The sequence below is a fragment of the Triturus cristatus genome, chromosome 8 (assembly GCF_964204655.1).
Source record: "Triturus cristatus chromosome 8, aTriCri1.1, whole genome shotgun sequence".
Classification (NCBI taxonomy): Eukaryota; Metazoa; Chordata; class Amphibia; order Caudata; family Salamandridae; genus Triturus; species Triturus cristatus.
In genome coordinates, this window is record NC_140591.1 from 756474834 (window position 1) to 756493114 (window position 18281).

At 45.7% G+C, this 18281-nt stretch overlaps 1 protein-coding gene across 2 annotated transcripts in view; it reads left to right on the forward strand.

Annotated features, from left to right (window-relative positions):
• MID1 (midline 1) overlaps nt 1-18281 on the forward strand; it is a 635531-nt gene that overhangs the window by 90514 nt on the left and 526736 nt on the right. The window lies entirely within an intron of this gene.

An 18281-nucleotide genomic window follows, 5' to 3' on the forward strand; every position in this document is an offset into this window, starting at 1 on the left:
ACTGAACTAGGAATTGCAAGTCACCAAGGATTTCCATGGCCGTGTAGAGGGAGGCACAAGGCTGCAGTTGAGCCCTTATTGCTGCCCAGATTTGACGGATTTCTTTCAGTCCTTTCTGATATGTAGGTAGCAGAAAGATCCCTAAAATTGCAATTGAAAATGGTATTGACTCCCGTTAATTTGACTCTTTCTGTCTGTTCAGCACCAAATTTGGCCAAATGCATTGGGCCCACTTTTTTGTTTTGAAAGATATGACGTCGTGTGGCATGGAGCGGTAACTAGGAGAGTGGGGTTGTAAGAAATGCAGAAATAGCCTTTACTGTTGAACGTATATTTCAACAGTAACCACAGAGGTGCTAATGACGTCTCTAATATGTGTGTATATAGAAATTTAAAATAAATGAACACAAATTGAACCATATCCATCACTGGGGTTAACGGATGATTCATTTTACAATATACTACATTTTGGGAGTTGTAGTCTTGGTTTGCTTCGGTTGGTCAAACCGGAATATACCAGTTTGTAAAACCAAATTCTGGGCTGGAGTATGGTATCACTGCTAAAATAAATACACCTGGTAACCCTATTCATGACTCAGTAGCGTTTACCTCCACATAGATGGCATTACACATGAAAGCGTACATTACGGGTAGGAGATGTAAGGACACTCTTACAGCTTCCCACGAACCCACATTTACAATAGGGATGTGCAAGTAAAAAAGGAGTGCTGCTTTTCTCAGCTGATCTGTGCTGTTTGGAGGCTGCATCCCATAGTTCATGCTTAATATTATCACTAGACAGTGGAAAATGGTTACACTGAACCTTAGCATTAACGGGCACCTCTTCACCGCGACTGCAGAGTCACCGCAGTGGTAAAATTACTGTCAAAAAAATTAAACTCGTAGTATAAGTTTACTTTTGTGAATGAGGCTGTGGTATCTATGTGCACGCACCCAGCATCATTGAGAACATATATCTGACCCATACTGCCATTGTGCTAGACAAATGTTACACTTTACACTCTTGAAGCTGGCCTGAGTAACTCACAGTGATGCTATAGTGGTCTGAGGATTACAGATTCATCTCCACTAATAAGCGTGGTTGCGTACTTAAAGTGGGAAGTCTTTATTCCAAGAACAGAAGTATCAACCACCCATAAGATGAACGCAGCAGTATCTGACATCTGGAGAATCTTCTAACACTCACCATGTTCAGTGATTTCAGAATTGTCTGATCATTCACAGATAGATATAAATAAATTACAGCACTCTGGTGACTAACACCTGCGTTTGCACCACGTTAAGCTTAAGACTGCTGTTGAGTTTTGCTGTGAGTCCCAGTGCTTAATTTGAGTATGTGGTTTATGGTGCTTGGCACCGGCACCGGCACTTAATTGCAGAACCTGCACTCATGACAGCTGCCACATGGTGGCGCTGTTTGTGTAATTTAAAGATGAGCAGAAAAACAGCTTGATAATTCAATATACATTAAAAACAACTAATACCTGCCACCCTAGCCATTCTTAAAGCTTTGGCGGCCTCGAACAGTCTGAGTTGTCACACTTGTAGCAGTGTGATGGTTAGTAAGTTGTGTAAGTACAGTTGCAATGTGTGGTGTAAACTGCGGTGGTCTCCTGACGAGTGGCCCAGCACTTGTTTTTTGTACAAATTAAGATGGCGAGTCCCTGAGGAAGAACTTCTCTTGCTGTCGCCTCTTTAAAATAAATTAGGTGTCAGAATGAATTTACTTTGAAGAACTCCCATGTCATTCCTTAGCTGATGAGGTGTCATATCCAAATGTAAATTTTGGCTAAGGTCTCCTACACTCCTGATGCACCGCAGAATGATCAAGAAAAAATATAAGATGATAAAGCTAATAAGGTGGCAGAGCTCCCAGCAGCACTATCATTCATTGATGCTCATTACCGCAGGGCCTTCGCAGACTGCGGAAGACGAGGGAGGCGGGCTAAAAATCAAAGTCATCTGCATAACTTTTGTTTCCACAGCTGCTGCCCTCTTTTGTAAACATGTATGCTTTGGCTGCTTGGAGAACCCTGTCAAGATGAACCCATGGGCACGTCCCTATTGTGCCTATGCATTAAGTGGACTTGCAGCTATTTGGCCTTAGTTTTCAACAATGCTCTCATAGCTCACTAGGGACTTGAGCCACATATCGGTTCACACCACCAGCCCCATCTTTTCACATACTGATAGTGTGTTCTCCTTATGCAGCAGAATAAGAGAGACATATTTAGGCTTGGCTTGCACTTCCATCAGTAAGAGTTGACTTCCTAAAACACGTGCCTCCATTTTTAGACACACTTTCCATTCCTCTTTCATATTGGTCTGTTCTACTAAGCGATGTATGACAATAGGCACCCCTGTTTAAAAGCATAATTCAGGGGGCAGTAGCCAGAATGGACTTTAGGTAAAGTCTGATGTTTAGATTTGTAGGCCCAAGATCTATCAGGGGCAAAACGTATCCTTTATAAGTTCAAAGTACTAGAATATGTTACCTTTTCCTTAGAGAATATTCTGTTACACTAAAGGATTGGATGGCCATCAAAACTGAAATTCTAATGAAAGTATTTGGAAGGGTTTAAGTTACCTTTCATGTATCTCTGGTAAGTTGTGCTGTGTGCCTTAAGCAACTTTTCAAATGCTTTTGTACAGTTTGGAACCAGAATATGGTGGCCTAAATATCGTCTTACAAAAGCATTGTTCCTTAATTATTGTTTACAGTACTATAGCCCCATTGAGTCTAATAATGAAAAACTACAACCAGTCGAGAGATATTTTGTATACAATATTTAGGCCATAAAATTTATGCCAGACTATATTTTCATTATCAGTATTCTGACACACAACCACAATGTCCACAGCAGAGAAATTCTATCAGAATAACATGAACAGGAGGAATGACCCCCTTATAGTGAGACAGCTGGAGATTATGTTTGTAATCATAGAGAAATTACAATATCCTTGGCTTCGTGAGGAAATTCTGCAATTGATTTTAATTAAAGTGGTTGCTTCCTTTAAATGCCTACTACACTTCTTCCCCCATGTCTTCATTGTTATAACTGCAGAATCACTGCAGACTAAAGCGTATTTGTAGCATGGGCAGGAATGGAAAGGGGTGCCTATAAATTAATTCCTGACTTTTCTAGAGACACACTCTGATAAACCTTTTTAGTTGCATGAGAAGTTTAAAGGGGAGATGCTCCTTCTCCAAAGGCAAGAAAGAAAATGGGCACTTTCCTTAATTCCAACGATCAGTTATCCACAGGTAGCTTTCCCATGATGCTCAGCGTGCACATATTCCACAATGGGTATAGTCATGAGCGCACTTTTCCACGGTGTTCTCCATGTACATCACTTGCAACAGTCTGTCCTTCATTCTCAGGCCTTCTCCTGTGTGAAACCACCATTTTCATCCTTTATCACCTCCAAGCCATGTAACTGTAACTCATTCTCTCCTTCTGCCTAGCTGCTAAAACAATGACATTACCTTTTTACACAAATGCTTCTCCACCTGCAATGAAAAACATGAGAAAGAACAGCTTCCACAGTGCACATGAAATTCAGAACATGAATCCAAAAGCGAGAGTTTCAGGGCGTCCATTTCAGATCTAACCATTTCGGCCAACATAAGAACATCACCTAAGCATTACAAATTCACATAATCATTGTTACATTTCAACTAATACATTTACCAAATTATGAAAATATCACATTTAATAAACACATTTAGTACATGAGTGGTATCAGACTTCACAACACGAGTTCTACATGTTAACATTTTCTGCTAATTGCATCCATTTTCTACGTTAATTCTCCATTGCACTTGTCAGTAACCTGAAATATGTCACGTAGTTATGTTAATACATTTCACAATTCTAACACCTCACGTTTACACAATACAATATTATATGCGGGTGCGTTCTACAAGTGATTATGATGCACCCTACAAATGAAATGAGACCTCTCAACAGGGACAGGATGTGGAAACAACTGGTATTTAAATATCATGCATGCAGGGTTTGCATTTTTGTGCTGCAACTATGGTAAGATCTCAAGAACAAAGCTGCCTCCCATGCATGTAGATTTTGTGCTTTTTAGGTCTCACCGTACCACTTCTTTAGCTGTCTGCTGTTGACCCATTGTGACAGTAATTTGATATGTGAAGTATGCTCTGGGTCAGCCTCTTGCTCTTGACTGGAGGACATTCTTTTCTACCTCACTTCAGTGCACCCGATTCTAAGGATTTTGGTCTCATAGTGTTTTTATTGGATGGCACTATTTACGTCAGACCTTGCATTGCAGTGTATATGAGTAACTCTTTCTCTCTCTGTCTCTCTCTCTGCTCCCAAATCTTCCTCCCTCCTCCCCTCTTCATTAAAGACTACCTCTCCCTCCCCCGGTCCTCTCTAGACTCCCCATCCCACTTGCGCTTTGAGTGTCACCTGCTATAGTATTGGGGAAACATCATTGTAAAGCCACTGGGTTAAACAGGTAAGACCTATTTGTTTTGCCAATGCTTGTGTTCAGCTGGATTGTTTACTAAGGCAACAGAACAGTGAATATAGTGTTTGCAGACAAGGGGCCACCGGCCATGTCAACCCTGGTGATTCACCGTATTTCAGCAGGCAATCGCCCCAAGGGCCGAGGCCAACCCATCATGGGAATAACTAACACATCGCCTTGCTTCCGTGCAAGTAATAATACCCGTATATAAGCATTCTTGATTAATTCTTACTTTATCTAAAGTGGATTCATTTTCCAAGCTCGTGTCTTTTCTTACGCAGTGCTATCCCGTAGCAAATGGTGTCTGTGCACGGTGCAAAATAACCTCCAAGTGAGGGGGAATCATTGGTGCTGGTGTTCCCTTAGAGCAGATTGCACTCATTTATTTACACAAACTAACTACCTCCTACAAGCTCTGGCCTCATGAAGTGATAAATTGGATCTGGAATCTGCACACCTGATCCCTTCCTGTGCCTGGGCCGTGGCACCTCGAGGGTCACCCATGCAATAAATAATACAACAAGGCTTGGCGTAAGGGTACAATTAATAATTAACACACATATTACCAGCAGCCTTTCTTTTATTTAATATTGTGAGCAGGTTGTTTGTGTGCGTTTTTTTTGTCTCTTCTCGGCACCCTTTTAAATAAAATCTGTTCAGATCTTTTGAGTCCAAAACAAGAGTGGGAAAAGCCAGCGATTGCAGAACCGGAGACATTATTACATGGTTTTGATTTTTAAATTGCTTTATTTGTTTTCATAAAGGCCTGTAATGCAAGAGAAGAAGTGATGTAACGCGGTTACGTTTTTTGAAACAAGGACTTTTTATGGTGGTTGCACTTGCGTGATTTATTTACCAAACCTATAAAATATCAACTTAATTAATTATTGGCATGAGGCAAAGCAGAATTTAGCTTGGCAAGCAGAAAATTGGCTTTACAGAATTCTCCTAGGTGGAACGCAAACAGGCGTTCCTCATTTACCAGGAGCTCTGCTAAATTAAAGTGTATGAAACACTGACGCCTCCTGTTCATCACATAAATGTATTCTGTCGTCAGAAAGAGTGAACTGTGACAGGCAGTGAACTTGTTCCCGCATTCTGACAAGGCGCACTTACTCATTTCTTTCTGTTCGGTTCCTGTCAGCTGCACTGTCTAGCAGAGCAACATCTCCGTGATGTGATGTAAAGTAGCTGCCTTAGCGCACCACCACTAGATGGCGCAAAATTACCAGCGAAAGCTAGCTCCCACCGCGAAATTATGTTGGAATAGATTCATTAGTGAAAGGGGGGTGGGTGATGACTACCCGCCTTAAGTAATAAACACAATCCTTGTCATAGTGAACCACTAAACTCACCAAATTATCCAGAGCTGAACTCCCTGGTAGCTACAGCAGAGAGCAAACCTGCTTAACTCAGAGGCAGTGTTTAAAATATTTATGCAGTACCAAAACAGTAATAAAGTCAAAAGACAACACAATTAAAATCCAAAACCAGATTAGAAAAATAGAGTAAATTTAATTACATAAAATCACTCAAAAATAACAAAAATGTAGCGAGGGGAACTGTAGATATGAATTTTAAAATGTAAATAAGAAATATATATATATATATCTACATCTACAGGTGGCCTTTCTCCTTCGTGGAGATAGAGCAAATTACTCCATCGCCCTGATGGAGGAGCTGCCCTCCTAAATTAGAAATGACCAACAAGCTTGCGGTCATTTCTAAAGCATTGGCAGAAGCAGCCATCATGGCGGATCCTGTCATTGCTGCTTACAGTTTGGTGCAGGGCTCCGTCAAAATGACAGAGCCCTGCACCAAACTGTTTTGTTTTTTATTTTCAAAAAGAAAATCAAGACGAAATTAAAAAAAAATGCTCCCCTCGCCATGGGAGTCCTCTGCCATGGTAAGGGGAGCATTTAGCAGCTTTCACTGCCCCTTACCACCAATGTTCTCCTCATGGGGACTGGCAGTGAAAACTGACCTCTAATTAGATGTCTAGAAGTAGAGGTCTGCCTCTGATGTCTTTTACTCCGTAGAGCCGTCGGAGCGGTTTAATCATAGAGGAGACGGAACAGTCACCACTGTGATTAAACCTAAGGTCCACTCAGTTTACAGGGTGCACCTTTATCTGGTTAATGTAGTGTGCATACCACTAACACATAAATCAGACCCAAAGTCTCAACAAGTATTGGCAAAGCCAATAGGTCTCGTCCATGCAAGAGCTATTGCATTGCCAGTGTGTGTAAGCCATGTTGTACAAAGTTAGTGGCGCAGATGAGAGTGTTGTGGAATGTCGTAGAGTGGAGTGGTGAAGAGTGGAGTAGAGTGTTGTAGATTGAAATGGCGGAGAGTGTCACGTATTGGAGTGGCATAGTGTGGAATTGTATAGAGTGTCATACACTGGAGTGGAATAGAGTAGAGTGGACTGGTGTAGAGTGGTATACATTGGAGTGGAATATAGTAGAGTGGACTGGTGTAGAGTGTTGTAGAGTATAGTGGCATAGAGTGCAGTGGCATTAAATTTGAAGGCGTAAAATGCAGCGTTGTAGAAAGCAGTGGCGTGTATTAGAGTGGTGCATAGTAGAGTGCGGTGGAGCAGAGAAGAGTGGCACAGACTTTAGTGGCGCGGAGTGCAGTGGCATAGAGTCCTGTGGCATAGAGTAGAGTGAAGTGGCATAGAGTAGAGTGCAGTGGTGTAGAGTAGAGTGGTGTAAAGTGGTGCAGAGTTTAAAGCTTAAGAGTTGTGTGATGCAGAGGACAGTGACAAAGAGTAGAGTCAAGTGGCATGGAGTACAGTGGCACAGAGTGGTACAGAGCAGAGTGGCATAGAGTGGTGCATAGTTGAGTATAGTTTCGTAGAGTGCAGTGGCATTGAGTGGAGTAGCGTAGAGTGGAGTAGTGCAGAGTAAACTAGGTTAGAGTTCAGTAGCCGAGAGTCCAGTGTTGCAGAGTAGAGTGTCAGAGTGCAGTTGTGTAGAGTGAAGTAGAGTGGCAAAGAGATCAGTGGTATAGAGTGCAGTAACTGAGTGCGGTTGTGTAGAGTGCATTGGTGTAGAGGTCAGTGTTACGAGTAGAGTGGCATAGAGTTGAGTGGCTTACAGTGGAATAGAGTAGCTTAGAGTGCAGTGGAGTACAGTATATTGTTTTAGAGTTGAGTGAAGTGGCCTAGAGTGAAGTGATGCAGGGTAGAATGCAGTTACATACAGAAGCTTAGAGTGTAATGGCGAAGAGTAAAGTGGTGTAGAGTGCGATGGTGCAGAGTAGATTATAGTGGCGTAGAGGGGACTGGTGTATGGTGCAGGGGCATAGAGTGCAGTATTGCATAGTGGCATAGAGTACAGTGACGTAGAGTAGAGTTGTGCAGAATAGATTGTTGTGGCCTAGACTGGAGTGGTGAAGAGTGCAGTGGTGAAGAGTGCAGTGGTGTAGAGTGCAGTGGTGTAGAGTAGAGTAGCGAAGAGTGCATTGGCATAGAGTAGAGTGGTACAGGTAGAGTAAAGAGGCGTAGAGTACAGTGGTGTAGAGTGCAGTGGCGTAGAATGGAGTAGTGCAGAGTGCTGTGGCGTGGAGTAGTGCAGAGTAGAGTGGAGTGGCATTGAGTTGAGTATTCATGGGGTGGTAGCACACTGCCAATACAGACAACACATTTCCAATTTAAATGACCATTACATTTGTACAGACATACAGTATTACTAATAAAGCTATACAGTGCACAGAAAATACGTGGAAATTGCATCACCAAGGGCCATATTTAGGTAAGATACTATTTACCGATTCATAAATACCGAATTTAACCGATTCGGTATTTATGAATCGGTAAATAGTATGTAGGTAAATAATCGGTAATTATTACCGATTCGGTAAATATCGGTATTTATGAATCGGTATTTACCGAATCGGTAATAATGCATCCCTTCCAATTCATTCCTATGGGCCTGGAGGCCCATAGGAATGAATAGGAAGCCAGTTACTATTGCCGATTCGGTAAATATCGAATCGGTAATAGGGGAGGCCTTATCATGGGTGGCAGGGTGTCACATTGACACCCTGTTGCACCCCTGATTCGTGCATGTGTGCACATGTGGCGCACATACATGCCATAAGGGCATGTATGTCTGCCACATGGCACTTTTCAAATAGCACAAAAATGCTTTTTGAAAGGAATTCGTCATTTACCATCAACTTGTAGTTGGTGGTAAATAACGAATCCAGACACCAATAATGCACTAACTTGAGTGCCCCCTACATAGCATTTCTGGATTCGGTAATTACCGAATCGGTATTTTACCGATTTCTTAAAATTCCGATTCGGTAAATACCGAATCCAGAAAAGCAGCCACCTACATCTCAAGTGCCTCAATACCGGTCGGTAACGGGATATTTACCGATTTTCGGCCGTTACCGACCGGTATTGAGGTACCTACATATGGCCCCTAGTGTTATGAATTGTTTTGAACTTATTAAAGTTTTTGTTTCCAACACACTTTGTAAATAATGAAAAATGTGCTTAATTGTTTGCTCCTAATTCGGATATATTATGAAACACTTACATAGTTCATGTAAATATTGTTGTGTGCTAGCCAAAAAAACTCTTTCCTACCCCCAGTATCTAGCAAGATTGTCAAATAGATCCCCTAACTTTGAAGTCAAAGAAAGAAAAGTAAACAAGCGCCCTCAGAAGACAGCGCCTGACATTCAACCTCGGTCTTTGAATGCACAGCAAATTTTATGAGATAAGAACAAGATTTACTGGCCTGTTTACTGATAGGGGACACTCAGAAGGATACTGTAAATAAGGTTTGGGCAAGGGAAGGTGCGAACTCAAGCTGGACAGCCTAAAACAAATATAGCAAGCAAATGAAAAGCAAGAAAACATGAGTTGCAAACCACAAAGCAAATGGGAAGCAATGGGCAGAATGCATTCCTAGGTCAACTTTCTGCATGTCCCCAAGATGTCTTTAGCAAACCAGACAGCTCTGCTGTCTGATAGGCTGCGACCCAAAAATAGAAGTAAAACATCTTCAGGGGGACAAGGCAGCAGGCTGTAAATGAGCAGTGTTTAACATGGTCGGATAGTGTGAGAAGTTGGCCTGGTATATGCTGTTCACTAGTTCTAGTGACCACCTTGTACCATGCCAAGCAACCCTTATGGTGTGGTTGTAAGTCAACCTTTTCGGACTAGCTGCCCTAGTGGTAGCGTAGGCTAAGCAGTCTTTGAGGCTAAACTCGTGATGCGTGTTAAGCAAGCTGTTTTACCAATAGTAACCCCCTTTTATACCAATGAAAGGACACCACACAGATATATATTCAAAATATATATGTATTTATTTCTCAAAGTGACCCCTAGTCTCTTTATGAGCACAGGAGCACAAATCGTCAAACAAGATTATCACAGAATACACAGAAGTTGCACTTTATATGGATAGGCCCTGGTGGCCACTCGAACCATATACTAAAATAGTGGTATAAGTACCACGAACAGAAAAGGGAAAAGGCCTAGGGCCTCTAGAATCGCTGGGCCTACAAGGAGCTAACTTCAGTTAGTGACCAGGAGGTCCACGGGTCGCGTGTGCAGAGCAAATAGTCACACGCGTGCTCCCATAGGTTTCAATGGGTGCGTAAAAAGTACAAAGTTACTGCAAAGAGGATCTTCCGGATGGGCTAGGAACTCAAGATTTGGAACACAGGCACTGGAGATGTAATACTACACTTGGGCACAGGAGTGCCAGCTTTACCTCACCCACAGGAAGCGGGTGCATAGGCCTCGAAGTGCGTCGGGTTTCTTCTATCTGTTCCGTGGAGCCTGAAGACAAAGATGCTGCAGGCGACCGGCCCGGAGGAGATGCAGTGGATCCAAGGGTGGATCGGTGATGTTGAAGACCTGTAAGCAGAGGGGACAGTGTTCACAGTCACTAGCCAGTGACCAGCGTGGCACCAGGTGGGTACCAGGCGATGTCGGGTGCAAACAGGAAGAAAGGTGTAGCTTGACTCTGCAGCCACGTGGTCCCTGAAGGTCGACGACGTCCAGGAGTCGAGTCACGAGCTGTCCCACGCAGGCTCTCGCTGTCGGCGGTGTCGGCGACTTGATCGAAGCAAACAAGCCTTGGCAAAAGCAATTGTTGTAGGAAAGGAGATAAGCTGATGGCTCTGACCAGCAAGGTCAGAGGAACTGCTCCTTTGGAGGGGAGCAAGGGCCAGTCTGGAGCAACCAGACCAGCGGTGTTTGTCGTAGATTTCGTCGCCAAGATGGCCACTAGCCAGCGGGCCAGCAACCGGTTAGGCGCGTCGAGTGGCAAAATGCAGAAGGGCCCCACGCAGATCGTGGAGATGCTGGAGGGCTCACCTTTGGTGCAGATGCTGCTCGAGGGTTGGGCTTCTCAGATCCCAAAGCACAACTTGGAGGGAGCCTCGGTTGTTGCACTTGTCAGCTTGTCGTAGTCGTTCCAAGATGGCTGGCTCCACGTGTCTCGGTGCCTCCACGGGTCTCCTCTTTTCAGGGACTGTGGATCGGGCGGTGAGAGGTCTGGAGGTCCAGGTCTTGTCAGTCTCTGGGCTCGGGCTCCGGCGGGAGGCGGCGGCTAAGCAGACGTTGATTCGCTGGATGGTGCTTGCGTTAGCAAGGTGGTCACTCCCTGACCACAGGGGAGATTGGCTTCAGTCCTCTGTGCGGCAGAGCGTCGAAGTTCCCGTCTTCTTCTTAGTTTCAAGTTGATTCCAGGATGTCTGAAGTCTTAGGACACAGCTCCTACCTTTAAGCGGATTCTAGGGGCCGGACTACCTGCTAGGTCCCTCCCTAAGGGTGGGACCAGGAAGGGGGGTGGTTACACCCCCAATCCTTTGTCCAGCTCGCCCCAGGCCCGGGACTGGTGTGCCCCAGGACCGGTTTGAACTAGCATATGCCCCGAGGCTCCTTGTGAGCCACAGGCATGTCTGGTTTCTTTCAAGCCCTACCTGACCAATACACAAAATCCTGTCTGGGGTGGTGCACGCACCTCCCCTGGCAGGAAACCCTTTGTCCACACCTCCCAAGCTGGAAGGACTCCCAGCAGCAGGAGGGCAGACATGTGTCTGTGGTGGCAGCATCCATTTTGTGGAGCTGAGGCTATGTCTGATTTTACCCGGGTTTCAGGTACTGTACATGTCGTGTCCCTCTAGAAGGGTGGAATGCTAACCCCGTCGCCAGAATTGGCGAGGGGTTAGTATTCCAATTCGTATGACACCTTACTCGACATGTTTTGATAAAGCCAAACCAAAGTTAGCATTTAACCGCGAGGTTCATAATGCACTTAAGAGTATATGGTATGACGATATCTGGAAACAGTAGAAGGAAGTTGTTCCGACCACTGCAGACAGGCTCAGTTCATGCCAGAGCACCATCTCACATGGAACCAAGCACTCTGCCTTCAGGATTGTTAAGGCCTGCCATAGGAGTGACTTATAGGTTACCAGGTGTCCCATTTAAGGTTAGGTATAGGTATACTACACCTAAGTAAGAGGTGGTTACACCAACTTACCCCAGCTGAGTGATCAGCCAGTTGTGTCAGATTTGTTAGGCCAAGCCTGGGGTGGCATAATACATGCTTCAGCCCCGGGCAGGCCTTGGGTACACCAATGCCCTGGGTACCTAGTGTACACTGGTACAGGGGCTGACAGGGTGATCCACTTCCAATTGGTTATGCACCTAGGGTGCATAGTTTTAATTTAGTAGAGAGAACAGCAGGCTGGGGGTCTGATTGGCAGGCCCACAGCCTCAATATGTCAAAAACCAGTGAAGCAAAAAGCAAAAATTTGGGGTGACCATAGGATAGCAGACCCTACTCTCCTACACAACCCCCCCCCCAAACGCTGGGACATTAAACTAGCCTTGACCAGTCTCGTCTTCATGTCCTAAGTGGAAGTACCTGGAGAGACCATCTGCATTCCCATGGTCAGTACCTGGCCGGTGCTCCACTGTAAAGTCCATACCCTGTAGGGAAATGGACCACCTAAGCAGTTTGGGATTTTCACCCTTCATCTGATTTAGCCACAAGAGGGGCTTATGGTCGGTCTGAATCTTGAAGTGAGTGCCAAACAAGTATGGCCTCAGCTTCTTCAGGGCCCACACCACAGCAAAGGCCTCCCTCTCAATAGCTGACCAATTCTTCTCTCTGGGGGTCAACCTTCTGCTAATAAAAGCAATGGGTTGGTCTTGACCATCTACATTAAGTTGTGACAGCACAGCTCCCACACCCAACTCAGAAGCATCTGTTTGGACAATAAACTCTTTGGAGTAGTCAGGACTTTTCAGGATAGGTGCAGAGCACATGGCCTCCTTCAGGTCATCAAATGCCTTTTGACAGCTTACTGTCCACTGAACCTTTTTGGGCATCTTCTTGGATGTCAGATCATTAAGAGGAGTCACAATGGACCCATAGTTCTTAACAAACTTCCTGTAGTACCCAGTCAAGCCCAAGAAAGCTCGAACTTGAGTCTGGGTGGTTGGAGGGGACCAGTCCTTGATGGATTGGATCTTACTCTCCAGTGGTTGAACTTGGCCTCCACCTACAAGGTGGCCCAAATATACAACCTTACTCTGCCCTATCTGGCACTTAGTAGCCTTGATAGTGAGGCCTGCCCTCTGCAGGGCCTCAAGAGCCTTCTTCAGGTGGATCAGGTGATCCTCCCAGGTGGAGCTAAAGACAGCAATGTCATCAAGATATGCTGCACAAAAGTCATCCAACCCAGTGAGGACTTGGTTCACCAACCGTTGGAAGGTGGCAGGTGCATTCTTCAGACCAAAGGGCATCACCACAAACTGATAATGCCCACCTGGGGTTGAGAATGCTGTTTTGGCCTTAGACTCCTCAGCTAATCTGATTTGCCAATAGCCAGCTGTTAAGTCAAATGTGCTCAAAAACTTTGCAGAAGCTAGTTTGTCTATGAGCTCATCTGCCCTTGGAATAGGGTGTGCATCTGTCCTGGTGACAGCATTGATTCCTCTGTAATCCACACAGAACCTCATCTCTCTCTTGCCATCTTTGGTGTGAGGTTTGGGGACCAGAACCACTGGGCTAGCCCAGGGGCTCTCTGAGGGTTCAATGACACCTAATTCCAGCATTTTATGTACCTCAGCCTTTATACAGTCCCTGACGTGGTCAGGTTGTCTGTAAAGCTTGTTCTTTACAGGCAGACTGTCACCAGTGTCCACAACATGGGTACACCAGTCAGTTTGACTAGGTATCAAGGAAAACATATGTGAAAATGATTGTAGAACCTGTCTACATTCAGTCTGCTGATGGGCAGTGAGGTTGCCTCCAAGGGTCACTCCTTCAACTGAGCCATCTTCAGGGTTCTGAGACAACAGGTCTGGGAGAGGGTCACTCTCTTCCTCCTGTCCCTCATCTGTAGCCATGAGCAAGCCCATGTCTGCCCTGTCAACATATGCTTTAAGCCTGTTAACATGGAGTACCCTGTGGGGACTCCTGGGAGTTCCTAGGTCCACCAAGTAGGTGACCTCTCCCTTCTTTTCCAGGATTGTATGGGGTCCAGACCATTTGTCTTGGAGTGCTGCTGGGGCCACTGGCTCCAACACCCATACCTTCTGTCCTGGCTGATACTCAACCAAGACAGCCTTTTGGTCATGCAGAGCTTTCTGTAAGGCCTGGCTTGCCTCAAGGTTTTTGGATGCCTTCTCCATATACTCAGCCATCCTGGAGCGGAGACCAAGTACATAGTCCACTATGTCTAGCTTAGGCTTTTTGAGAGGTAACTCCCATCCTTCCTTCACCAAACACAGTGGGCCTCTCACAGGGTGCCCAAACAACAATTCAAAGGGGCTATAGCCAACCCCCTTTTGTGGGACCTCTCTGTAAGCAAACAGAAGGCAGGGCAGAAGGATGTCCCATCTTCGCCTGAGCTTTTCAGGTAATCCTTTGATCATACCCTTTAGGGTCTTGTTGAATCTCTCAACAAGCCCATTGCATTGTGGGTGATAAGGGGTGGTGAACTTGTAGTTGACACCACATTCCTTCCACATAGCTGTCAAGTATCCTTACATAAAGTTGGTACCTCTGTCAGATACTACCTCCTTAGGAAACCCCACTCTGGAGAATACTCCCAGCAGGGCCCTGGCCACAACAGGTGCTGTAGTGGTCCTAAGGGGAATTGCCTCTGGATACCTGGTGGCATGATCCACTACCACCAGTATAAATCTGTGCCCAGATGCAGTGGGAGGATCCATGGGACCCACTATATCTATTCCCACTCTTTCAAAGGGAACCCCCACCACAGGTAGTGGTATCAGGGGGGCCTTTGTTGTGCCACCTGATTTGCCACTGGCTTGGCAGGTAACACAGGAGCGACAAAACTCCTTTGTATCTTCATTCATATGAGGCCAGTGAAAGTGAGGGACAAGTCTGTCCCAGGTCTTGTTCTGGCCTAGGTGTCCTGCTAAAGGAATATCATGGGCCAAGGTAAGAAGGAAGCCCCTAAATTGCAGAGGTATAACCAACCTCCTGGTTGCACCAGGCTTGGGGTCTCTAGCCTCTGAATAAAGGAGCCCTTCATCCCAATACACTTTATGGGTACCTTGAGCATTCCCAGCAGCCTCAGCAGCAGCCAGCTGTCTGAGGGGTTCAAGAGAGGGACAGGATAACTGAGCCTGCCTCAAGTCAGCCCTTGAAGGTCCCCCTGTCCCCAGAAACTCAACCTGATCAGGTTCAAGCTCTTCAGGGACAGTTCCTTCAGGGTCCTCTAGATCAGCTTCCTGGGAAGGCTGATCATCACTCTGAGGCAGGGGGGAAGGCACAGCCTTGACCCTCCTGTTCTTCTTCTTGGTAGGTGCTTGGTCCATTGTTCCAGGATCCAAGACCTGTGGTTCAGTGAGGCACTTTTTGGCCTGTGACCTGGTCACAGCAAGGACAGGTGATGATATACCTAACATCTCTGCATGAGTCCTGTACTCCACTTCTGACCATAGAGAACTCTCTAGGTCATTGCCCAACAAACATTCTACTGGGAGGTCTGCACTAACCACAACCCTTTTGAGGCCAGTTACCCCTCCCCATGAGAAGTTAACAACTGCCACACTATGTGAAGTAGTGGCATTGCTGGCATTGGTCACCAGGTAGTTCTCACCTGGTATGTACTGTCCAGGGTCCACAAAGCCTGGTGTCACCATAGTGACACTGGCACATGTGTCCCTGTAGGCTTGAGCCACTTTTTCGTTTATTAAAGGAGTCTGTCTGTACTTGCCCAGGTTACTGGGGCTCACAGTCAGGGACAAATCAATGTCCCCATCACAGATCAGGACTGCCTGTGTCAGGGTTCTGTCTAAGTCAGAATCTCCTTCAGTTCCCATAGTGATTCCCACTACACCCTTTGTCTGGGGACCAACACTGCTAACAGTAGTACTGGGAGCAGGTGCCTTAGGGGCTACAGTGTTGGGGGCTCCACCCTTTTTGCAATCACTAGTCCAGTGAGTTGTATTTTTACAATGATTGCACCAGGGTTTCTTTTGACCTTCTTTCTTCTTTTTGGACTGTTGGGACCCACCCTCCTTAGCAGTAGTTTGGGGCCCTGTTGAAGACTTCTGGTCTTTAGGTTTCTGATCTCCACCCTTTTGGTCTGTTTTCTTCTGATCACCCCCTTGGCCCTGGTTCTGGTTCTTTTGCTTAACCCTGGTTCTGACCCATTTGTCTGCCTTCTTTCCCAATTCTTGGGGAGAGCTCAGATCAGAGTCAACCAAGTGTTGATGCAGTTGCTGGTTTTGACAGTTATTTAAAATCTGTTCTCTCATCATCAAATTATACAATCCTGTAAAATCAGATACCTTACTTCCCAGCAACCAACCCTCCAAAGCCTTAGTGGCACATTCAATGTATTCAGACCAGTCCTGAGTCTGTGTCTTTTGGGTGTCTCTGAACATTAACCTGTACTGTTCAGTGGTTAAGCCTAACCCATCAACTAGGACACTCTTCAGGACTCTGTAGTTTCTGACATCCTCTTCTCTAACAGTGAGGAGTCTGTCTCTGCCTCTTCCCTCAAAGGAGAGCCAGAGGATTGCTGCCCACTGGTCTTCAGGAACCTGCTGTACTTTGCAGGCTCTCTCAAGAGCAGTTATCCACTTGTGGATGTCATCCCCACTTTTGTAGGGGGGCACAACCTTAGACAGGTTTCTATTATCGAAAACCCTATCTTTGTCCCTAGGGACAATGCTGCCACCAGTGGGTATAGACCCACTCTCTTTATACTGTCTAGCCTTGCTCAGTTTCTCTTCCATCAGGGCTACTTCTAGCTCCTGCTTCCTGATCCTCAGCTGGGCTTCTTGCATCTTGGCCTCATGTTCCCTCCTCTGAGGGGTGGTCATCCTTCTCCTGGAGTGACCTTGAGAGCCTCTAGAGCCATGGGAAGCATTGGATTCACCTGAGTGATTCCTCCTCCTCCCAAGCCCTGGGTTAAGTCCACTGGGGAGATCCAATGGGGTAAACCCACTGTCAGTCCCCAATAGCCTTAGTTTAGCTGGGCCAAGTATAACACTTGGCACTGGGCTAGTTCTCCCTTCATCCCCACTCACATCTGTATCCCCATCGCTTTCCTCCTCTGTAGTATGGTGTTCATCTAAGGGATGGCTATTGGAAAGGGGTACCTCAGTGGCATCTTCAGAAGGGGGGCCTCCTGTTCCTGTCCCTAAGGGGGCTAACTGGGAAGCTTTCTTGAGCTCTCTTTGATTTTCATCATCTTGCAAGAGTTCTCTGAGCACAGCAGAGGTAGGGTTCTTGGGCTGTTTAAGGCCTCTAAGAGTTGCCAAATGCCTGAGCTCATTCTGATTAAGGGTAGCAAAGATGGATGGTGCCCTCTGGGGGTCACTCTCAACAGAGATGGGTACAGTGGACCCCTCTGCCCCAGCCATTGCTCTTAAGTGTGGGTGGATGTGTTGCAATCTACCTACACTTGGGTTTACCTACTAAACCTATCTAGTAGTTGTAGTCAGGGTGTGCTACTCCCTTTGCTCTACAACAACTAAGTTCAGTAGAACTTAAGTATATCTAATCTTGTTTTATATGTACCTACAGGTACCTATGTGATCTTTCAATTGGTAACCAAGAGATTACAATGGTAAAACACAGCAAGCTCAAATCCCACCGCTGCTCACCAATGTGAGAAGTTGGCCTGGTATATGCTGTTCACTAGTTCTAGTGACCACCTTGTACCATGCCAAGCAACCCTTATGGTGTGGTTGTAAGTCAACCTTTTCGGACTAGCTGCCCTAGTGGTAGCGTAGGCTAAGCAGTCTTTGAGGCTAAACTCGTGATGCGTGTTAAGCAAGCTGTTTTACCAATAGTAACCCCCTTTTATACCAATGAAAGGACACCACACAGATATATATTCAAAATATATATGTATTTATTTCTCAAAGTAACCCCTAGTCTCTTTATGAGCACAGGAGCACAAATCGTCAAACAAGATTATCACAGAATACACAGAAGTTGCACTTTATATGGATAGGCCCTGGTGGCCACTCGAACCATATACTAAAATAGTGGTATAAGTACCACGAACAGAAAAGGGAAAAGGCCTAGGGCCTCTAGAATCGCTGGGCCTACAAGGAGCTAACTTCAGTTAGTGACCAGGAGGTCCACGGGTCGCGTGTGCAGAGCAAATAGTCACACGCGTGCTCCCATAGGTTTCAATGGGTGCGTAAAAAGTACAAAGTTACTGCAAAGAGGATCTTCCGGATGGGCTAGGAACTCAAGATTTGGAACACAGGCACTGGA